Consider the following 23,378-nt stretch of genomic DNA (forward strand, 5'->3'; position numbering starts at 1 on the left):
TACATTCAATAGGATCAACTCCAAAGGCTGTTCTGGAATATACGTGCACAAATAAGATGACCACCATCTTTCCAAATTATTTTGTTGCTCTGTGCATACTTCTAACACTTCCTGTAACAGCTGCCAGTGGAGAACACAGCTTCTCCAAGCTGAAATTAGTAAAATCACATCTACGCTCCACAATGACCCAGGAGAGGCTAGTCGGCCTTGCAACCATCTCAATAGAGTATGAGTTGGCCCAGACTGTGGACCTTCAGGAAGCAGAAGCAGTTCAAATCTCTGCAACCAAGAAGGCACGGAAGCACCACTTTGATTATTCAAACATCAAAATGCCAGTGTTAACTTTCAAATGCCTGAACAGCAAATGTAACTTTTCTTGTCTGCATAATAAAGTGTACTGACAATTTTTGAACAAGGCATTTAAAGTTGTTAGTTCTCCTTTATTGGGGTAGGTCGCAGAGCAGTACCATGGGCGGAGTAGAACAGAAAGAAGGCAGAATTGAGACCTTTCAAAGTTTTGGCCCAAGCAAGGGGGCATGGGGGTGTCATTTGAGCTCCCCGCCTGATAGGGTGACCAGACAGCAAATGTAAAAAATCAGGACGGGGGTGGGGGTAATAGGAACCCATATAAGAAAAAGACCCAAAAGTCGGCACTGGCCCTATAAAGTTGGGACATCTGGTCACCCTAATGCCTGAGGTGCCAAAATGTTGTGGGCCGGCCCTGCCGGCAGGTGCAGTGTATTGAATAAAACAAACACATACAAAACAGGATGTGATTGAAGAGAATTAGTCATTAAATAACTTATTTCTCTTCTGTTTATCTTGATGGAGGTATTAAATCAGGAATCACAGACTCTGCGAGCCCCAAAGCTGTGGGAGAAAGGTGGCATAAATCCCGAGTTGGAATTAGACTTTCAGCAAACCAGAGAGCCGGAGGAGACAGACCTTCCCCAAGACAATGTCCTCTTATCGCCCTTTGTTTTGTGGTGGCAGTGAACATGGTTAGAAGAGATTGGCACTGCCAGGTGTGAATGGGGCTTGTGAGAGTGAAGTATTTTCATTGTATTCTGCAGATAATATTGCTCAGATTCAAAAGGAGATGCCGAGTTAACTCGAGCTACACCTTATGCATTGCCCTAACTCGACTCCTGTCCACACAGAAAAACCCTCAAGATGTGCTGCTAATAACTCAAGTGAGCTGGCCCCTCGGGGCACAGGCTAAAGCCTAAGTTAGCACAACTCACCAGCTAACATGATCTTTCTGTAGTATGGATGCAAGCTAGCTGCACTTGAGTGCTTCTAATTCTCCAATGCCTTCCCACTCTTCCCCCCGTGTCCCAAGAAAGGACAGACAAGTTCTCCCACCATCCACTGGGAAAGAATCCATAGAGTGGCTCAGCTCACTGCTGTGCAAAGAGCCTTGGGATGAGCTCCTAAAAGTCTCAGTGCCCCACCTGAGTGAGTGCAGTGCCAGTCTGGACACAGCAGGACCTTTGTTTATTCACAGTGCGGCTCTTCTCACGTGAGAGAGGCTGACTCAAGCCCAGTAACTGAGTGTAGAAAACTCGAGTTAACTCTGCAGTGAAGACAAAGCCTTAGCTCTTTCGGCTGACAGGGATCTATTCTACCACAGTGGTTCTCAACTGGGGGGTCTGTGGCCCTGTGGAGGGGGGTGGGGTGTCACAAGCAGGCTTCAGAGGATCTGCCCAAATAAACCAGAGAGCATGGCTGGCCTTAGACTCGGAAGCTTCTCTATCAAGCCTTAAAACCCACAGATTGTGTTAATCACTCCTATTGATGGACCTGGCGATTCCACAGGCTACTGCCCACTACCTCCAACTGTAACACAAACTTTAACTGTGACATCAGCAACATTAACATGAGCTTTCTAGAAACGTGAAGATACATGATCTATTCTTTTCGTGTGGGGGAAGTATGAATTCAGAGTTAAGGTTTTGTGTTGCAGTTCAAGCTAAAGGCATTTTTTGTGTGTACTGTATTTCTTTACAGTGTTGCCTCTCGGTCCAAGTGCTTAGCAGTATTTGGGGCCTCTCCAGGTTGTTTCCATTAAGAGGAGAAATTGATTATAAATGTCCCATATTTCTTGGTACAATCTTGTTTACTTAAGAAGAAGGTGCACACAGTTCTGTTTCCCTGAACACAGTAGAAATGCAAACTTGCTTGTAGCCAGTCCTGTGCCCTAACAAAGGGCTTTTTCTTGGCTTCCTCCACAGCCACATTACCAAGGCTTCTCTGGGTTTCTGCTGGCTTCCTTATTCCTTTCGATAGTTATCTGCAACATAAATCCATTCCCCAGCCCCTGCATTTTTGCAATCAGTCCTAGGGTTCTCCTCAGCCTGCTTGTCTCACCTACTACTCAGGCCTTGCCATGCTGGTCCATGCCTTGGGTGGTGGGTTCTGTTGTTTTTGCTCCCACTAAACCATGGGGTATTTAATTGCTCCCATATTTAGCCTAACTGAAAGGGTGCTTTGTCCACACCTGAACTTCAAAGGTGGCTATCAATGGACGGGATATATTTGACCTCCTTGTAGGAGGTGGAGAGAAGAAGAAACTGCAGTCGTAGGTGGGGAGGGAGAAAGAGCACAGATCCTAGCTCAGCTGCAAAGGCCTCCTTTGCCTTTCACAAAGATCATCAGTGACGGGGATCCCCAGTGACTGAACTAAGGATCTCTTGTACCATGGGCCAATCATCAGGGAGAGAACTCCTGACTAAGGATGCATGACATTAATGGGGGGGGGCATTTACAGAGGTTATAGCTGCCCCCACCATTCCTTCTCTCCCATGTTCCTCCCAGATATTCCTGCTCCCCCAGTCCTTCCATAGCATAGGCCAGAAGGGCCTCTCCTTGCCCCCCCAGTAACCTCCCTTTGCAGCTGGGGAGGTGTCCCATCAGCACTGGCTCCTCAGAGCAGGACATCCCTGCCCGCAAGCCGCAGGAGAAGCTCTCGGAGAGCAGAACTGGCACCTGAGCTCTGGAAACCGCTTCAGGGACAAGTTTCCTCTCTCTCAATTTGACAAGGGGCAGGAAGAAGAGGCATAAATCCCTGGAGCTGTGTCGAGAGCTGGAGGAAAGGACTGTGTGTCCATGGCTGAAGGTGGGAGGGGAATGGATGGAGATGTGGTTCTCTGCTCTCTCACACGGAACGTGTCAGCCAGCACAGCTGAGCCATCATGGGGTTCTGTTAATTTTCTCCTGTTAGATGCCTGCCCTAAATTACTGCCTCCCATCTGAATGAAGGCAAAGCAAGAGGGGCACTGTGCCCTCACCCTTGTCTGGACTTAGGGGATGTCTTCACCACCAAGCGTGGCAACGCTTTAACGTGGCTGTGTAGTCGCAGCACCAGCGCTGGGAAAGAGCTCTCCCAGTGCTGCAAAAATACCCACCCTGACCAGGGGAGTAGCTGCCAGTGCTGGGAGCATTTCCCCACCCCCGTGTCCCACCCAGCTACCAAGTGGCGGGAACTTTTACCAGCAGCGGAGGGTGGGGAACCCTGGTGGGCCAGCTTATATTCCATCTTAGTTCTGTTGAAGACTTGCCACTTTTAGGTCTGTAATCGAGTGACCAGAGAGATTGAAGTGTTCTCCAACCAGTTTTTGAATGTTATAATTCTTGACATCTGATTTGTGTCCATTTATTCTTTTACCTAGAGGCTGTCCAGTTTGGCCAATGTACATGGCAGAGGGGCATTGCTGGCACATGATGGCACATATCACATTGGTAGATGTGCAGATAAACGAGCCTCTGATAGTGTGGCTGATGTGATTAGGCCCTATGATGGTGTCCCCTGAATAGATATGTGGACACAGTTGGCAACGGGCTTTGTTGCAAGGATAGGTTCCCGGGTTAGTGGTTCTGTGGTGTGGTGTGTGGTTGCTGGTGAGTATTTGCCTCAGGTTGGGGGGCTGTCTGTAGGCAAGGACTGGCCTGTCTCCCAAGATTTGTGAGAGTGATAGGTCGTCCCTCAGGATAGGTTGTAGATCCTTGCTGATGCGTTGGAGAAGTTTTAGTTGGGGGCTGAAGATGATGGCTAGTGGCGGTCTGTTGTTTTCCTCATTGGGCCTGTCCTGTAGTAGGTGAATTCTGGGTACTCTTCTGTCTCTGTCAATTTGTTTCTTCGCTTCAGCAGATGGGTATTGTAGTTGTAAGAATGCTTGATAGAGATCTTGTAGGTTTTTGTCCCTGTCTGAGGGTTTGGAGCAAATACAGTTGTATCGTAGAGCTTGGCTGTAGACAATGGATCGTGTGGTATGGTCTGGGTGAAAGCTGGAGGCATGTAGGTAGGAGCGGTCAGTAGGTTTCCGGTATAGGGTGGTGTTTATGTGACCATCGCTTATTAGCACCGTAGTGTCCAGGAAGTGGATCTCTTGTGTGGACTGGTCCAGGCTGAGGTTGATGGTGGGATGGAAATTGTTGAAATCATGGTGGAATTCCTCAAGGGCTACTTTTCCATGGGTCCAGATGATGAAGATGTCATCAATATAGCGCAAGTAGAGTAGGGGCAATAGGGGACGAGAGCTGAGGAAGCGTTGTTCTAAGTCAGCCATAAAAATGTTTGCATACTGAGGGGCCATGTGGGTACCCATAGCAGTGCCGCTGATCTGAAGGTATACATTGTCCCCAAATGTGAAATAGTTATGTGTGAGGACAAAGTCACAAAGTTCAGCCACCAGATTGGCCGTGACATTATTGGGGATAATGTTCCTGACGGCTTGTAGTCCATCTTTGTGTGGAATGTTGGTGTAGAGGGCTTCTACATCCATGGTGGCCAGGATGGTGTTTTCAGCAAGATCACCGATGGATTGTAGTTTCCTCAGGAAGTCAGTGGTGTCTCGAAGATAGCTGGGAGTGCTGGTAGCGTAGGGCCTGAGGAGGGAGTCTACATAGCCAGACAATCCTGCTGTCAGGGTGCCAATGCCTCAGATGAGGGGGCATCCAGGATTTCCAGGTTTATGGATCTTGGGTAGCAAATAGAATAGCCCTGGTCGGGGTTCCAGGGGTGTGTCTGTGCGGATTTGTTCTTGTGCTTTTTCAGGGAGTTTCTTGAGCAAATGGTGTAGTTTCTTTTGGTAACTCTCAGTGGGATCAGAGGGTAATGGCTCGTAGAAAGTGGTGTTAGAGAGCTGCCGGGCAGCCTCTTGTTCATATGCTGACCTATTCATGATGACAACAGCACCTCCTTTGTCAGCCTTTTTGATTATGCTGTCAGAGTTGTTTCTGAGGCTGTGGATGGCATTGTGTTCTGCACAGCTGAGGTTATGGGGCAAGTGATGCTGCTTTTCAACAATTTCAGCCCATGCACGTCAGCGGAAGCACTCTATGTAGAAGTCCAGTCTCTTGTTTCGACCTTCAGGAGGAGTCCACCTAGAATCCTTCTTTTTGTAGTGTTGGTAGGAAGGTCTCTGTGGATTAGTATGTTGTTCAGAGGTGTGTTGGAAATATTCCTTGAGTCGGAGACGTTGAAAATAGGATTCTAGGTCACCGCAGAACTGTATCATGTTCGTGGGGGTGGAGGGACAGAAGGAGAGACCCGAGATAGGACAGATTCTTCTGCTGGGCTAAGAGTATAATTGGATAGATTAACAATATTGCTGGGTGGGTTAAGGGAACCATTGCTGTGGCCCCTTGTGGCATGTAGTAGTTTAGATTGTTTAGTGTCTTTTTTCTTTTGTAGAGAAGCAAAGTGTGTGTTGTAAATGGCTTGTCTAGTTTTTGTAAATTCCAGCCACGAGGAAGTTTGTGTGGAGGGTTGTTTTTTTATGCGAGTATCCAGTTCTGAGAGCTCATTCTTAATCTTTCCCTGTTTGCTGTAGAGGATGTTGATCAGGTGGTTCCGCAGTTTCTTTGAGAGCGTGTGGCACAAGCTGTCAGCATAGTCTGTGTGGTATGTAGATTGTAATGGATTTTTTACCTTCAGTCCTTTTGGTACGATGTCCATCTGTCTGCATTTGGAAAGGAAGATGATGCCTGTCTGTATCTGTACGAGTTTTTTCATGAATTTCCGATCTTCCAGTTTTGGACAGTTAAGATAGCGACCTTCATGTCTGTGATTGCGTGACCACAGAGATTGAAGTGTTCTCCGACTGGTTTATGAATGTTATAATTCTTGACATCTGATTTGTGTCCATTTATTCTTTTACGTAGAGACTGTCCAGTTTGACCAATGGACATGGCAGAGGGGCATTGCTGGCACATGATGGCATATATCACATTGGTGGATGTGCAGGTGAACGAGCCTCTGATAGTGTGGCTGATGTTATTAGGCCCTTTGATGGTGTTCCCTGAATAGATATGTGATAGATTGTGTGACCAGAGATCAGATATCACCATCGGCCCTTTACATGCTCCTCCTCCCACTGTCCTCTCCCTGCTTTGCCCCTTCACCCCCACAAGTCCTGCTGCTCCTCCATATCAACCCCCACCCCCAAACACACAGCAGGACATATCCCACTCCCAGCGCTGTGCGGAGAACCAGCTCCTGTTTGGAGCCCTGCACTTATTAACAGTATGGCCGGCAGACTCCTTCCTTCCCCCACTGCCTCTGGCTGGGCCAGCACCCTGGGAAAGCCCAAGACCCTCCAACCCGGGCCACTGGCCAGGAGGAGCCGAGCCCTGCGTGTGTCAAAGCCCTGGGCAATGCATGCATGGGGAAGCCGCTAAGCTCTGGACTGGGGTGGGAAACAATTTCCAGCCTGTTCCCAACCTGACCCTGCAGGCTTCACAGCAGCCCCCGGACAGGGGTTTAGTGCCCTCTTTGCCCTGCGGTCCAGCCCCCAAGGAGCGTGGGGCTGCTCTGTCCCCTAGGCACCCTCCCCTGCTGAGCTACCTCTCTGGCCGGGTTCTCTGAAGCCTCTGCAATCAGGTTACCTGGGCCCTGGTGCACAGTGCATTCTTAAGGCTTAACCCCTTCCTTCCCACGCTGTAGCCGGGGGGGACAGAAGGCATCTAGGTTATGTTGGTGGCCAGCAGAAGCATGGAGGTCTTAGCTAATTTATGATACTGTGTGGGCAGTAAGGGACAAGCTGCTTCCAGCCACGGTGGGGGGAACAAGATGAGATGAGCTCTGCAAAGACAAGGGCCAGGTCATCACTTCCCCTCTACTCCTCCTCTGTGGCTGGAAGCAGCTCCTAGCCCTTCCCTCCTGCACAGTGCCAAAAGGCTGCTGGTGGCCACATGCCATATTTTGGTATAAGCCCTTGCAGAAATGGGGGGAGGCATGTGAGCATGCGTGCCCCCATCCATGTGTTGCCTTGGTAAGATGTGGCACCAGGTACCAGGAGCGGCAGGTCTGACCCGGGGGCCCAGCAAGGCATGGAGGGCAAAGAGCACCAGGCAGGGAAAGGGCCAAGTCTGTCAGTCACACACACATACACCCATGTGAGAGAGGTTTATGGGCATGTGTGTGTGTCACCTCACCCTGCAGGTGTGGGAAGGTGTGTGTGGGGGTGTCACACACCCCTAAATGTGAACCCTAAAGCCTTAAAGATAAGAAGGTATATAAAAAGAATCCAACTAGGCAGTATTTCTTTTTAATGGAGGCTCAGTCAACTTGATGCTAATTTGAATGTTTGTACTGCATAGTTCTGATTGATTGCCAGTGAACTCACTAGTAATTTTACGAGGTGTTCATATCCAGCACAGGGAAATATGGTCACCCTAATTATAAAACACACCACCATGTTGGTCTCTCTGACCTATTTTCTGACAGTCTGCCCTGAGATTGGCACTCACAGTTGTGAGCCACTCCAGACAGCATGAAATTAGGAGAACCTGGTATAGGGGGAAGGGGGCACATAGCACCCCTAGCATGGAGGGAAGTTGGGAATGGGGGGCAGACAGAGCTGGCCTGAGAGTGAAGGGGGGCCCTGGTTTAGAGGGAGGGAGTAATGGGGGGCACACAGAGCTCCTGGTGGGGGGAAGATTAGGGAAGTCTGGTATGGAGGGAGTGAAGGAAAATGGGGGGGGGGGGTAGGGGAATGGGAGCACATTCAGAACCCCTGCTATTGGGGGAGGAATAGGGGGAGTGAGGAATGGGGTACACAAAGCCCCTGGTATGGGGGGAATGGGAGTCACACAGAGCTGCTGTCATTGGAGGGGAAAATGGGGGGGGGTGTAGTATGGGAGGAGGAGGGACTTTGGGGGGCACACAGAGCCCCTGAAATAGAGGGGCATGGGAGCGTGGCATGCAGGAAGCTTGTGCGAGGGATGTGAGGGAATGGAGGGATGTGAGTATCCTCTGGGGTGTGAAATAAGTTCACCCAACAGTAGCAACCTAGTGTGTGACCCCCTTCGACACATACACTAAACCCAGAACATAAAGTTTGCAACATCAGCCTTATCCACAGGCCTGTGTCGGGGTACTGATATGGCAGGATGTACGAGGCTGCACAGGGTGACTGTTGAAAAAATAAATGAGAAAACTGAATGAGGTGATGGGGCTGGCTGCCTAGACAGGGAAAGGTACTTGGACAGAGCAGTGCTGGGGAAGGTCAGGGGGAGCTAGGGTAGCTCTGGCCTGACCAACTCCCAGGCTGAGGGCTGATACAGGGCCGTGAGGAGGTATTAGAGCTGCGGAGGGGCAGCCGGGGAGGAAGAGGCAGCAGGTCCACCCCCCTTGCTGATGATGAGTGGCCAGTTCAGACTGCAGTTTGCCCCTGAGGGAAGGGGCTAGGTGAAGAACGGCAGTGGGTCACTGAGGCGAGTGGTGGGATTAGGGGTAGCCAGTTCCCTGGAGGGGCAGCACCCAGAGAGTGGGGCACCGCCAGAGGGCGGTACCCCAGGAAAGTGCACCATGGTCTGGGAGGGATGCAGGGCCTAATGTGGTGGAGCTTGGAAAAGGGCAGGTAATTATGGGCAAGACACCACCTGCAGAGGGTGCTCCTGAGTGGCGAGAGCTAATTCCCTAGGTTGGCCAGCCTCGTATCTACCTCACAGTCTGTGTGAGAATCTAAAGAGATCCCATCCCCCAACGAAGTGTCTGTATTATGCAGTGGACGCTTATAGTAAGTCAGACATTTCAAGAAGTATTTTGGGGAGAGCCGCTGGCTGGTGTCCCTCTGGGTTTACAGGAAATTGGCAGAAGAGAAGAAGTCACATCCCTAAAGAGCGCACATCATCCCCCTCTCCTGTGACCCTTGGCACCATCACAGGCTCTATTTGCATCCAGTGGTGAACCAAGATGAAACTGAAAGGGTTTAAGATCAGGTTCTGACTGTCCTTCATCAGAGAGTGTCACTGGCAGGGCAAGAGCAGCTGTTTCGGGACACTGATATCTTTCTGCTCTCCTCCTGCTCCCAGGGACGTGCTCCCAGCCAGGATGCTGGTATGGCAGGGCCAGGTCACTACTGAGCTGTGACTAAGTCTACAGAATTAACAGTTTTCAGAGTAACAGCCGTGTTAGTCTGTACTCGCAAAAAGAAAAGGAGTACTTGTGGCACCTTAGCGACTAACCAATTTATTTGAGCATGAGCTTTCGTGAGCTACAGCTCACTTCATCGGATGCATACCGTGGAAACTGCAGCAGACTTTATATATACACAGAGAATATGAAACAATACCTCCTCCCACCCCACTGTCCTCCTGGTAATAGCTTATCTAAAGTGATCATCAGGTGGGCCATTTCCCACACAAATCCAGGTTTTCTCACCCTCCACCCCCCCACACAAATTCACTCTCCTGCTGGTGATAGCCCATCCAAAGTGACAACTCTTTACACAATGTGCATGATAAACAAGTTGGGCTATTTCCTGCACAAATCCAGGTTTTCTCACATCCCCCCCACCCCCATACACACACACAAACTCACTCTCCTGCTGGTAATTAACAGTGATGATCAGATTGTGTCTGGCAAAACTGAACTGAGTTTATCAGAGTGGGTTCAGTCCAGACCTAGGCCAATCACATCACTCCCTTTCCCCTCAGGCACAGCCCTGGATCAGTTATTAGCAATCAGGTTAGAGTTCCACTCTTGGGGAGGTGACTCATTTATTAGCCTAGTCAGTCACTAGGGTTGCCAATTTTAGTTAGATGTATTCCTGGAGGTAAACTCCTCATGTTACATATCTTTAATTCAAGATTAATCTTTAATTCCTGGAGACTCCAGGGCAATCCTGGAGGGTTGGCAACCCCAGAGGGTTGGCAACCCTACAGTCAATCTGTAATTATATGCTACTGACACACCTAAGAGATGTGGGGAGTGTTTGTTCCCCACATTTCTAGTCACATGCCATCATGCCATGCAGTAGAGAGTCCTCCTTAACTTGGGGTCTTGAAACAAATGACCTGTTCTTTTATCACTGAGATTAATAACAAAGGGGAAGAAGTTTCAGTCATGTGTGTTGCAGTCGTACCTAGTGACCAACCGAGATCGGGGCCCCATTGTACTGGAAACTATACAAACAGAGGATGGCAGACAGTGCTAGTCTGAGGAACAATTCTAAATAGACCAGACAAAGACAGGGTAGGGGGAAGCGATATAACTCTCAGACAGAACCATCAATGGGATGGCAGCAGACCCCATGTTAGTGCCAGTGGGATGTGTGTTTTTTGGCAGTGGTGGTGCTGGGTTTAATTAGGAAGGGAGAAACTAAACAGAAAGACAAGAGAAGGGAGGATGCAGTGAGGAGGAAGGTCTGAGGGGCAGCAGTTTTGTGATATTACAGTCATTTTCTTTTTATCTCCATTATTATTTGAATCAGGTTCCGCACAGCCCGAGTGCCTCCCTCCCACATTCCCGGCTGCAGTGTACAGCCCAGTGAGCCTTAGCCCTGCTCTGGGGAGTGGGGTACACGAGTAGGACTTAGATTTGCTCTCTAGCTAACACCTATGCTATATATTTTTATTGGAGGTCGTTGGGCTTCTTCACAAGCAATATTATCACAAGCAGTAAGGTATAAACCCTTATAACTGTTACAAAAGCTTCCTCTCCAGTCACCCACAAGGGAGAAAGCTTGGAAGCAAGTGCTGTGTTGGAGTTAAAATTTTGATCCCACCAGATCTTTTATACAAATATCCATCGTCAGAGAGTTACATATTAAATATAGACATTGCAGCTGTCACTTCTCTGTCTGCTGGGCTATGGGAGCCAAGAAACCCTTGGCAAACTTCCAGCCATGTTAGACAGAAGAGAGCAGGACCAGCCGGTCAGATATAAACATTTATAAACAGCCTCAGAGTAACTGAGGATTAAGGTTCGTGTTGATGTGATTAGATCAGCCACTGACCTCGCTACTGTTGATCATGACATGCTGTGAACTCACCTGTGTATGTTATTAGTAGGTTTTCACACACTGTGGACCAAAGCAGGGGTGGTCAGGGCTGCTCGTGGGTGGCTCCATCCCTACCTTTGCTGAGAGAAAAGGAGTACTTGTGGCACCTTAGAGACTAACCAATTTATTTGAGCATAAGCTTTTGTGAGCTACAGCTCACTTCATCGGATGTGTACAGTGGAAAATACAGTGAGGATGTTTTTATACACACAGACCATGAGAAAATGGGTGTTTATCACTTCAAAAGGTTTTCTCTCCCCCCACCCCACTCTCCTGCTGGTAATAGCTTATCTAAAGTGATCACTCTCCTTACAATGTGTATGATAATCAAGGTGGGGCATTTCCAGCACAAATCCAGGGTTTAACAAGAACATCTGAGGAACGGGGGGCGGGGGGGGGGGGGAGGAAGGAATAAACAAGGGGAAATAGGTTACTTTTTATGATGACTCAACCACTCCCAGTCTCTATTCAAGCCTAAGTTAATTGTATCCAATTTGCAAATTAATTCCAATTCAGCAGTCTCTCGTTGGAGTCTATTTCTGAAGTTTTTCTGTTGTAATATCGCAACTTTCATGTCTGTAATCGCGTGACCAGAGAGATTGAAGTGTTCTCCGACTGGTTTATGAATGTTATAATTCTTGACATCTGATTTGTGTCCATTTATTCTTTTACGTAGAGACTGTCCAGTTTGACCAATGTACAGGACAAAGGGCCATTGCTGGCACATGATGGCATATATCACATTGGTAGATGTGCAGGTGAACGAGCCTCTGATAGTGTGGCTGATGTTATTAGGCCCTGTGATGGTGTCCCCTGAATAGATAGGTGGACACTGTTGGCAACGGGCTTTGTTGCAAGGATAGGTTCCCGGGTTAGTGGTTCTGTGGTGTGGTATGTGGTTGCTGGTGAGCATTCGCTTCAGGTTGGGAGGCTGTCTGTAGGCAAGGACTGACCTGTGTCCCAAGATTTGTGAGAGTGATGGGTCGTCCCTCAGGATAGGTTGTAGATCCTTGATGATGCGTTGGAGAGGTTTTAGTAGGGGCTGAAGGTGATGGCTAGTTCAGCAGGTGGGTATTGTAGTTGTAAGAATGCTTGATAGTGAAGAAACAGATTGACAAGCCAGAAGAGTACCCAGAAGTCACCTACTACAGGACAGGCCTAACAAAGAAAATAACAGAACGCCACTAGCCATCACCTTCAGCCCCCAACTAAAACCTCTCCAACGCATTATCAAGGATCTACAACCTATCCTGAAGGAGCTCACAAAAGCTTATGCTCAAATTAATTGGTTAGTCTCTAAGGTGCCACAAGTACTCCTTTTCTTTTTGCAAATATAGACTAACACGGCTGCTACTCTGAAACATGCCTTAGAGTGATTTAGCTTAACAAAGAGAAGGTGAAGGGGTGACTTGATTACAGTCTATAAGTATCTAAATGGGGAACAAATATTTTCTCTAGCAGAGATGGTATAACTCGCTCCAATGGATGGAAGTTGAAGCTACACAAATTCAGACTGCGAATAAGTTGTACATTTTTGACAGTGAGGGTAATTAGCCACTGGAACAATTTACCAAGGGTCATGGTGGATTCTCTGTCACTGATCATTTTTAATTCAAGTTTGGCCATTAAAAAAAAATCTGCTCTATGAATTATGGGGCAGTTCTCTGGCCTGTGTTATACAGAAGGTCAGACTAGACTAGACAATCACAATTGTCCCTTCTGGCCTTGGAATCAATGAATAAGCCCATCAGGAACTGATTAAATACTTAGGTTCCTGGGCAGGGTAAAGGGATGTACAGTAGGGAGAGGGCTGATGGGAGTTGTTGTGCCCTCATTAGCAAAGCCATCGTACTTGTAAAGTATCCTTTTCCCATGTCTATCTTTCACAGTTCTGTTAAAGTTCTCCACATCTCCTTGCTGATGAAGAATGTAAGCCATACTTACAGGATGGGGGACTCTATCCTGGGAAGGGTACCAATATCCCACCTTCATTAAATAAGTCATTATTGACTAGAGCCTAAGCTACTTACACAGTTTTACTTAGGGTACGTTTACACTTCAAGCTGGGGGTCTGATTCCCAGCTCAGGTAGAGATACACACACTAGCTCTGATCCAGGTTGGGCACTAAAAATAACATTGCTGCAGCAGTGTGAGTGGCAGGAGGGACTAGCTGCCAGAGGATGTGGCTAGCATCGTGGATGGGTGTTTACACCTAGCCACTTGTGCCCCTACGACTACACTCTGGTTTTAGTGCACTAGAATGGGTTAGTGTCCTCGAGCTTGGAATCCTGAAAATGTAGCCAAGCCCCCACTAAAACTTACTGAGGCAACTGCCATTTGAAATCCTGAGTAAGGAGTTCAGGGTTTGAGCCATGTGTCTTTATTCTGTGCTCTGTCAGCATCTAGAGATCCCAACAAAGTGCCTGCTCTGCTTGATATACAGCAAGATCTCAGGCTGTCAGAAATGTAAATCAATTTAAATTTAGTAAATGAGTCAGGAACAGGATATGGAGAGGAAGGTATTTTGGGCAGAGTGGACAAACAGCTTTTCCCAGGGTTTATGGGAAATCACTGCAAGAGAATCATAGAATATCAGAGTTGAAAGGAACCTCTGGAGGTCATCTAGTCCAACCCCCTGCCCAGAGCAGGACCAATCCCCAATTAAATCATCCCAGCCAGGGCTTTGTCAAGCCTGACCTTAAAAACTTCTAAGGAAGGAGATTCCACCACCTCCAAAAAGAACGCATTCCAGTGTTTCACCACCCTCCGAGTGAAAAAAGTTTTTCCTAATATCCAACCTAAACCTCCCCCACTGCAACTTGAGACCATTACTGCTTGTCCTGTCATCTGCTATCACTGAGAATAGTCTAGATCCATCCTCCTTGGATCCACCTTTCAGGTAGTTGAAAGCAGCTATCAAATCCCCCCTCATTCTTCTCTTCTGTAGACTAAACAATCCCAGATCCCTCAGCCTCTCCTCATAACTCATGTGTTCCAGACCCCTAATCATTTTTGTTGCCCTTCGCTGGACTCTCCAATTTTTCCACATCCTTCTTGTAGTGTGGGGCCCAAAACTGGACACAGTACTCCCGATGAGGCCTCACCAATGTCGAACAGAGGGGAACGATCACGTCCCTCGATCTGCTCGCTATGCCCCTACTTATACATCCCAAAATGCCATTGGCCTTCTTGGCAACAAGGGCACACTGTTGACTCATATCCAGCTTCTCGTACACTGAAACCCCTTGGCCCTTTTCCGTAGAACTGCTGCCTAGCCATTCGGTCCCTAGTCTGCAGTGGTGCATTGGATTCAGTCAGAAGGATTGGGGTCGATGCCAGCAGGAGGGGACGGCTCTTTCACTGGATGAGAATGTGGGAGGCTTGCAACCCATGAAACGAAAAGCTAAAAATAATGAGGTGTTTTATGAAAGGGGCCCCCGCTGTTACCCCAGCATTATGACTGAGACTGGGGTATGAATGAAGCCCAGTTTGTCCTCCCTTACAGGGGGGATCCCAAGCGTGTGACAAATGCTCCAGACCTCTCCCCTGGAGCCCCACAGAGGGGGAGCTGCAGTGACTGGGGCCTCTTGTACCCAGCTCTTGCCCCACCCTGCGCAGCACCAGAGCCTCCCGCTTCCCCTCCCGGCTCTGGGGCTGGGCCCAGACCCCTCCCTGACCCTGCAGCCCGGGCTCCCAGCACAGCCACAGCCCTGCCCAGGGGTCTGCAAGCCCTGAGGAGCCCTTTATAGCCCCCCCGGCACCCAGGCCAGCCCCTGATTGGCTGCTCCATTATCCTCTGTGCAAATTAGCTCCCACCCCCGAGGCTAATGAGGGCCCAGGTGGCTGTAAGGGGGGAGGGGAGCTTGGCATGTCCTGGGGTGACAGTTAAACCGACACAGCAGAGTCACCCTGTGGAGCTGGGGGTCACTAGGGAAGGGAGGGGGCAGTTCAGGGGGGCTGAGGTGCAGGAGGGGCTGCAGGGGTCAGGAGATGGGTTCAGGGGAGCAGAGGGCGTTGGGGGTTCATACAGGGCTCATTAGGGGGACTGAGGAGGGGGCCAGGATGGGGGAGGGGCAGAGTCCAGGCATTGGGTAGATTTGGGGGGCAGAGTTGAGGGGATTGTTGAGGAGGGGGAAGTTCAGGGGCAGTTTACAGGGGTCAGTGTTGGGGAGGGGGAGAAGTTCAGGCTGATCCCCTCCCTCCCCAAGGCAGGGCTGTGGGGCACAAACTGGCTTTATTAGCAGGCAAGGACTTTCTCCTCCTCCCAGCCCCATGCGGTTTGGGGCTGGGGGCACAGAGGTTGGAGCAGGGGAGGGGTGTTATCAAGCCAAAGGGCGGGGGGTTGTTTGCTTCAGGGCAGGGAGCAGAATGGGGCGGGTGCCGTCCAAAGGGCAAGCGAAGGAGATGGAAGCAGGAGGCGGCAGGTGGCAGTTCAGGGGGCATGAGGGGCAGGAGGGGGAAAAGGCTTTTTGGGGGTCACTGAAGGGCAGGAGGTGCAGGGCGAGGCAGGGTGTCAGGAGGCAGATTCAGGGGAGCAGAGGGGATTTGGAGGGGTTAGTAGAAGACCCATGGGGAGATTTGTGGGGGGAGGGTGTGGGAAAGGTCAGATTACAGGAACTACTGCTGCTTCCCCCTGCCCCCCCCCCAATTAGCCCAGCTGGGCCCCTCTGCCCTGGGGTGGGGAACTCCCAGGGGCTGCTAGGGTGCCCAAATAGCAAGTTTGAAAAATCGGGACAGAGTGTGTGTGGGGTAATAGGCACCTATACAAGAAAAAGCCCTGAATATTGGGACATCTGGTCACCCAAGCCCCTGCAGCGTCCCTGCCCCAGGAGACCTGTTGCCCCATTGCCCCCAGGCCGAGCTGTGGGAAGGGAGACCTGAGCCACCCAAAGGAGGGAGGCCGGAGAACCTCAGTGCAGCAGCAGGAGGGAAGAAGGGCCCAGTGCTGGGAGCAGCGGAGAGACAGAGCCCATATGTGAGGTGTAAGAATTGGATGGGGAGAGGTGGGAATTAATGATCACCTGGAGAGTGGGAGGCCCTGAGTGGCAACACTAGGATTGGTCGCGTTCTGTGTGTTTATTATTGACTTGGAATAATGGTCTAAAAACTTGAGATAGGAAAACTTGCCCGGGCCACCGAATTCTTTTGTTTGGGTGGATTGTGAGGAATTTCAAAAAGAGCTTGATAATGTCAGGCAACATTCAATGCGTCTGTGCAAGGTGCTGCCTTTCAAGAAGGCTGACTTAAGAAAATTCAGGGAGTTGGTAGGTAAGATCCCTGGGTAGCAAGTCTAAAGGGAAAAACCGTTCAAGAGTTGGCAGTTTTTCAGAGACATTATTACTTGCCTGTAGCAAGGCGAAGGCTCACCGGCATAGCGCCTCCTGCTGGTCATCTTGGAAGTCAGCTCTTCAGCACTGGGAGCCCCCTCTGCAGGTTGGTGTCTTGCCTGCCTTAGGGCCCCCATATCCCTCCTGGACCTCGGTGCCCCTTTACCTTAGGGTGCTGCCCCCTAGCTGTACCCCCACACTCTGGGTCTCCCCTCCCAGGGGAACCCCCAACCCTCTAAACCCACCTTGCCTCAGTGGCTACTGCAAGTCATCATCTAGCCGCTGCTCACTGGAGCAGACTGCAGTCTGTAATGGCCACTCATCATTGGCAAGGGGGTAAGATCTGCTGCCTTTGCCTATCCCCAGGCTGCCCCTCTGCCTCCCCAGTACCTTTCTTAGGCCTTAGCCTGGGGATTTACCAGGCTGCTGCTCCCCAGCTCCCTTTGCCCTTTCCCAGCACTGCTCCACTTCAGGTACATTGCTCCCAGGCAGCTAGCCCTTCTCCCTCCAGGGCTAGAGTGATACTCCTCTCACTTCTGGCCCCAAGCCCTCTTATAAGGGCCAGCTGGACCCTGACTGAGCTGGCAACAGCTGTGGCTGCTTCCCGAATCAGCCTAGCCCAGCCACAGCCCTCTCTAGGGATGCTTTTAACCCCTGTTTTACTGGAGTGGGGCAGTTGCCCCACTACAAGGCCTAAAAGCAAACTATTCCACTGCATAGGAAAGATAGGAAGTATAGCCAGAGACCATGCTGGCTTAACCAGGAGATCCTCAATGATCTAAAAATCAAAAAATTGTTGTACGTAAAGTGGAAACTAGGTCAAATTACGACAAAGGATGAACATAAATAACACAAGTATGTAGGGACAAAACGAGAAAGGCCAAGGAACAAAACAGATCATAGCTAGAGACATAAAGGGTGACAAGAAAACATTCTACAAATACGTTAGAAGCAAGAGGAAGATCAAGGACAGGGTAGGCCCATTACTCAATGAAGAGGGAAAAAAACAATAACAGAAAATGTGGAAATGGCAGAGGTGCTTAATGACTTCTTTGTTTCAGTGTTCAAGAAGAGGGTTAGTGGTAATTGGACATCTAGCATACTGAATGCCAGTGAAAATGAGGTGGGATCTGAGGATAAAATAGGAAAAGAACAAGTAAAAAATTATTTAGACCAATTAGATGTCTTCAGGTCACCAGGGCCTGATGAAATGCATCCTAGAATACTCAAGAAGCTGACTGAGGAGACATCTGAGCCATTAGTGATTATCTTTGAAAAGTCATGGAAAATGGGAGAGATTCCAGAAGACTGGAAATGGGCATCTATAAAAAGGGAAATGAGGACAACCTGGGGAAATACAGACCAGTCAGCTTAACTTCTGTACCTGGAAAGATAATGGAGCAAATAATTAAGCTCTAAATTTGCAAACATCTGGAAGATAATCAGGTGATAAGTAATAGTCAGCATGGATTTGTCAAGAACAAATCGTGTCAAACCAACCTGATAGCTTTCTTTGACAGGGTAACAAGCCTTGTGGATGGGGAGAAGCAGTAGATGTGGTATATGTTGACGGTAGTAAGGCTTTTGATGCAGTCTCACATGACCTTCTCATAAACAAACTAGGGAAAGACAACTTAGATGGAGCTACTATAAGATGCGTGCAAAACTGGTGGAAAACCATTCCCAGAGAGTAGCTATCAATGGCTAACTTCCTGTCAGGGTGGTTAAGCACTGAAATAAATTGCCTGAGGGGTTCTGGAATCTCCATCAATGGAGATTTTTAAGAGTAGGTTAGACAAACACCTGTCAGGGATGATCTAGATGATGCTTAGTCATGCCATGAGTGCAGGGGACTGGATTAGATCAGTGGTTCTCAGCTGGGGGTCAGTGAGCCCTTTCAAGGGGGCCGCGGAGCCCCACGGCTGAAACCTGGAGCCCCAGTGCTGAAGCCTGCCCCCCCCCTTCCCCCTAAGCCAGGAGCGGTGCGGGTCTGAAGCCAGTGGGCCCCCTGCTGTAGTTAGGAGCGGCGCGGGGCTGAAGCCCGTGGTGCCCTCCCCATCCCCCCCAAGCCGGGAGTGGCGCAGCCAGAAGCTAGGTGGGGCTGAAGCCGGCAGGGTCCCCACATCCCCTCCTAGCTAGGAGCAACGCGGTGCTCGAGCCGGCAAGCCTACCCTCCCCCACAAGCCAGGAGCAGCAGGGAGGCTGAAGCCGGGAGTCCCAGTGCCTTGCCCCTGAAGCTGGGCATTGCACTGGAAGCCCCCCTGCCTGCATACAGCCCATAGCTACCCCCTGCCTGCACCCTGAGCTACCCCCTGCCCATACACAGTCCTTAGCTATCCCCTCCCTGCACCCTGAGCTACTCCCCTCATTTCACACAGCCCCTAACTAACCCCCTGCCTGCACCCTGAGCGGTTTTCAAACCTTTTGAACTGAGTCCCCACTTTGAGATATATTTTTGGTTGCATCGCCCCAGAGCACAGACAAGCTGGGTGCCCTCCTGAGTGAGTCAGGGGGTGGAGATGGCACATCCTCCCTGGACCCTGCTCTGTGGAGATGGGATGAACCATGCCAGGCATTCCTCCCCCCGCCCCCCAAAAAAATAGAAGTAAAACTATGCCTATGCCCAAGTGTGTCCCCTTGGCCTGGAGCCCACGCTTCCCCCCTGCCGGGCCCTATTGTTTTTATAGGATGTTGAATGGGGTCTCAGCAAGAAAAAGGTTGAGAACCCCTGGATTTGATGATCTCTCAAGGTCCCTTCCAGTCCTATGATTCTATGTGGAAAGGAACAACTGAAACCGGGTGACATGGGCAAATCCACTGAGCAGCTGGGCTGACAGATAGAGTACGGCAACTGCGTGGCATGTGGCAATGAAGAGAAGAGATTCCTCCGTGGGACAGTACACGGAGCCACTGCCCAATCCAGCTACACTCACAGCCCCACTGTCGAGAAGAGACTCAGAGAGGGAGTGTCATGGTTTGGGGTCACTGCAGAGAGTTTGGGCCATCAGTGTTGTTACTGGGGATTTCTAACCCTACATATTTCAGTCTGTTTGTGTGTGTGTGTGTGTGTGTATAGTTATCTAATTTCCCTTGTAACTGTGGAAACTCCAGTCTTTGGGTTGGGGTTTAACTGCTTCACCTGAGGGTTGCTCTGTTGACTCCAGAGCTGGCCCTGCCTATCCCACCACAGCGGTTACTAACTTGTGCCCCATTGGGTCTCCACCCCATCCCCCCCAGTGAGAGCTCAGGGCTCCGTGAAATTTTCTCACTGTTTAAGTGAGAAAACAAAGCCCGTTTTTCATGAGGTCAGTCATTCTTATCAGCATCAGGCCTCTCAGAAGGGCTAATTTAAATGTTAAGGGTTCCTGCATCACTTGGGATCTTGGGTTTGTTCTTTGGAAGTATCACATCTCCTGAAATGTTTGCTGACCTCACCCACTATCCTTCCTCTCAGGGCTAAATAAAACAAAAAGTTCCAAGGCAACATTTCAAAATAAATAAGCCAGCACAAAAAAGTCTGTTCCCAAGTTTATTTTGTTTAACTGTAAATGGTTTTCTGTTGTTTCTTATGCGTGATTACATTAAAACAAGAATACTAATTTCTTAATGCACAATAGGGAGAGTAAATGACAGTCATGCTCTAAATATAGCAGTTTAATTGTCTTCAACGGATTCTAATTGTCTTCAACTAAGCTATTGCTGGAAATGGCCAGGTCCTGCTGCAGCTCTTTGCAAAAGCTGTCTAAAAAGGCAGAAACTGTGTTATTGTTTTTATTTATGGAGTTTTTCAGAATTCCCTTGATTTTATTTATTATTCTGGATAGAATCCCTTTCTCCAAATCTCTCAAACTTGCCTTCCCTTCATAGTGGTCTATCAGACATCTCTGTATCCAGGATTTGACAAACTCTTCATAGTTACTTATCTATTTCACATAGTTGTCAAAGTTCATCTCTTCCAGCAGCTTCTTTAGCAAAAAGAACTGAAAGAAGCTTTGGCTGGCGTATTCAAGGGCCTGTTCACTGCTGAGAAAATTGTCAACTATTTCTAGTCCGAGCCTTTTGTTGACATAACCCACCAGGGCAGGTTTGAGACACTGATCGCAGAAATTCCTCACCCTTGTTTGGCTTTCCTTCTTTTCCAAATAGAGATCAGTAAATATGGAGAAATAATGAGGTTTCAGCTTCTCCAGATGTTGCTGAGGATCATTTTCTTTGATAAAATCTTCATGCATCTTCTGAAATGCCAAGCTGCTTCCCCCAAAACGTGACGCTTCAGGTCAACTTCAAACAAAGGAGAAGTGTGAAGTTGCTCAATCTCCTCCTCTTTTAACCTCTCATTAACCATATGCAGCAGTTCTCCACAATAGGTTTCATCATAGTCTGTTTTGGATTTAACTTTTTCTTCAATGTATTTCTTGCATTCAGTCATTAAAGATAGAGCAAACTCTTCAGTTTTACAGTAACATTCCTGTGAGAAGTATTCTGCAACTGCTCTGGTCCATTTTAAGTTTAAGTACTCCTTCTTCATTGTGAAAGACTTCATTCTATAATCCAGCAGGCTTTTTGCATGTTGTAGTATCTGTCTGACAGCACCCGCTCTGTGCTTCAGATCCTTTCTCAGCTGGAGATCCATATCTTGAACAACTTGACGTTTCTGTAAAGTACAGAGCGTTAACTCTGACAGGGTTTCTCGCCACATCGTTTCAAATTCTTTTTTCAGTTTCTCATGGTCTAATTTATCTTCTCTGTTTCGGTATTCAGCCAAGAGTCTGTCAACTTCCCCTTCAATTTTCTGCTTGTACTCAGACTGGGTATTGTCTATCTTGTGCTGTCCTCTTCGTATTCGAATTGCTTCCTTACAGTTACTGGTTGAAGAATTTTCAAGTTCTCTTTTGAGGCTATTTGTGCTCCTTTTGAAATCTTCTCTGTACTTTTCTATCAGGTTCAAATTTGGAGCTTCACTTTTAAAATACTGTTCTCAGTTATTCAAGAGCTTCTGTTCTCCCTGCTCTAGCTTCCCTTGTGCTTCCATTTTTAAGCTGTGAAAGAGATCACCCTCTAGTGTCTCTGGCAGCTGATTCTGGATAAAAGTTTCTTTTTCAGATATCCAGAGATACATCTCCTTGCGGAAACCCCATTCCCATTCAGAATACTTCATAGACAGCTGGTGATAGGCTTCAGCTACAAGGCTATTTCTAAAGCTAAAGATGAAGTTCTCATGTTTCACTGACTTCCAGAGGCTCTTCAACCATACAATAAAATCAGGAATATCCTTTCCAGCTCTTTTCCGTGAACGGTTCTCTATGAATTCAAACAGGTATTTCTTTAGCTCACACACACTCTCACTGTATCCAGTGTTTACGGGAGCCATGGGAGGGACTCCATGCCGCAAGTCAGGCATGTACCAATTGTGTTTTTCTGGGTCATACTCCATAATATCAGAAAATGCCATTTCCCTGCTTTGCTTTTCCATCCTTGCTGCAGCTTTGGTCATTTCATTCAGCTGCTCCAGGAGGTGTTTCCTGTCCCTCATGTTTTGATCATGAGCAGACACATCACTGACATTCTGGTGCACAAACTGGCAGTTTGGCTGTTGTCCTATTTCCTTCATTCTGAGAAATGCATGGACCACAATTTGCAGAACATCCTTCATTTCTGTGGCATTCTCCATGGTCATGTTAACGATGGTGATGTCACTCAGTCCAATCACCAGGGTGGCCAGCTCATTGTCATGTTGATAACTGTCTTCCAGTGCTGTTAGTTCAGGGGCCTTCAGACCTTCAGTGTCTATCACCAGGATGAAATCACAGCCAAGCAGCTCCTGAACAGCTTCTGTAACTTTAATGAGTGTCATGAACGCTCCTTGCGTACATCGATCGCTACATTGATCAACTGCAGGCAGAACATGGTGTTGAGAAGAGTGGATTTCCCAGTACTCTGCACTCCCAGCACTGTTATAACCACCATTCTGGATCTACCCCCTAGTCTGATATGGAGATGAGTTAGAACATCTACTACCCAGCTCATGGGGATGTTGGAGGCATCTCCATCGATCAGCTCCACAGGAAACCCTTCCAGCATCAGGTCAGCTGCTGTGCATGGGAGATGGGAGAATTGTCTTTGGCTTTCTTCCATTTTCCCTTCTTTAACCATTGAGCATTCAGCGTCATAGAACTGTCCCAACTCACGCATGAAATGCTCCACCCCCAAGGAACTATCAGATATTAATTTATCTAATTCCTCCAGCTGTTTTCGGTCCACTCCTGGAGTTTCACATTTCTCTTTATAGTCTGCCCACATTTCAGAAAGATTCCCCCTAGCAATATTATCCAGGCTAAATTTCATCCATTTCAGAAAGTAATGTTTCTCCACTGGATTCAGCTGTACTATTCCATTGATAAACTTAGTCAAACCATTAGTACGGTCACACTGATTGTGCTGTCTACGTATCTCTAACCATTTCTGTTTCAGCGCAGATTTATAGTCTTCAATGGCCACGTCCCCTTGCCTTTTCATTTGGCACATCTCTTTTTCCAATTGAGCCAAGTTTTTCCATGGGTCTCCTTGCAGGCTCAGCATTCCCCTTTTGTATTTCGCCCCATCTCTTATTTCTGCAGTGATTTCTTCAGTATATTTCCTCGCACACTGACATGCCTGACACTCCTCATCCACCTGGATTCCTAGGTCACGTGCCGTCACAGCCATGGCTTCCAAACTCACTGTCTTCGGAGATGAATTCACTATGGTTCCTATGGTGGACTT

Source organism: Lepidochelys kempii, chromosome 6, assembly GCF_965140285.1.
Source record: "Lepidochelys kempii isolate rLepKem1 chromosome 6, rLepKem1.hap1, whole genome shotgun sequence".
NCBI classification, from domain to species: domain Eukaryota; kingdom Metazoa; phylum Chordata; order Testudines; family Cheloniidae; genus Lepidochelys; species Lepidochelys kempii.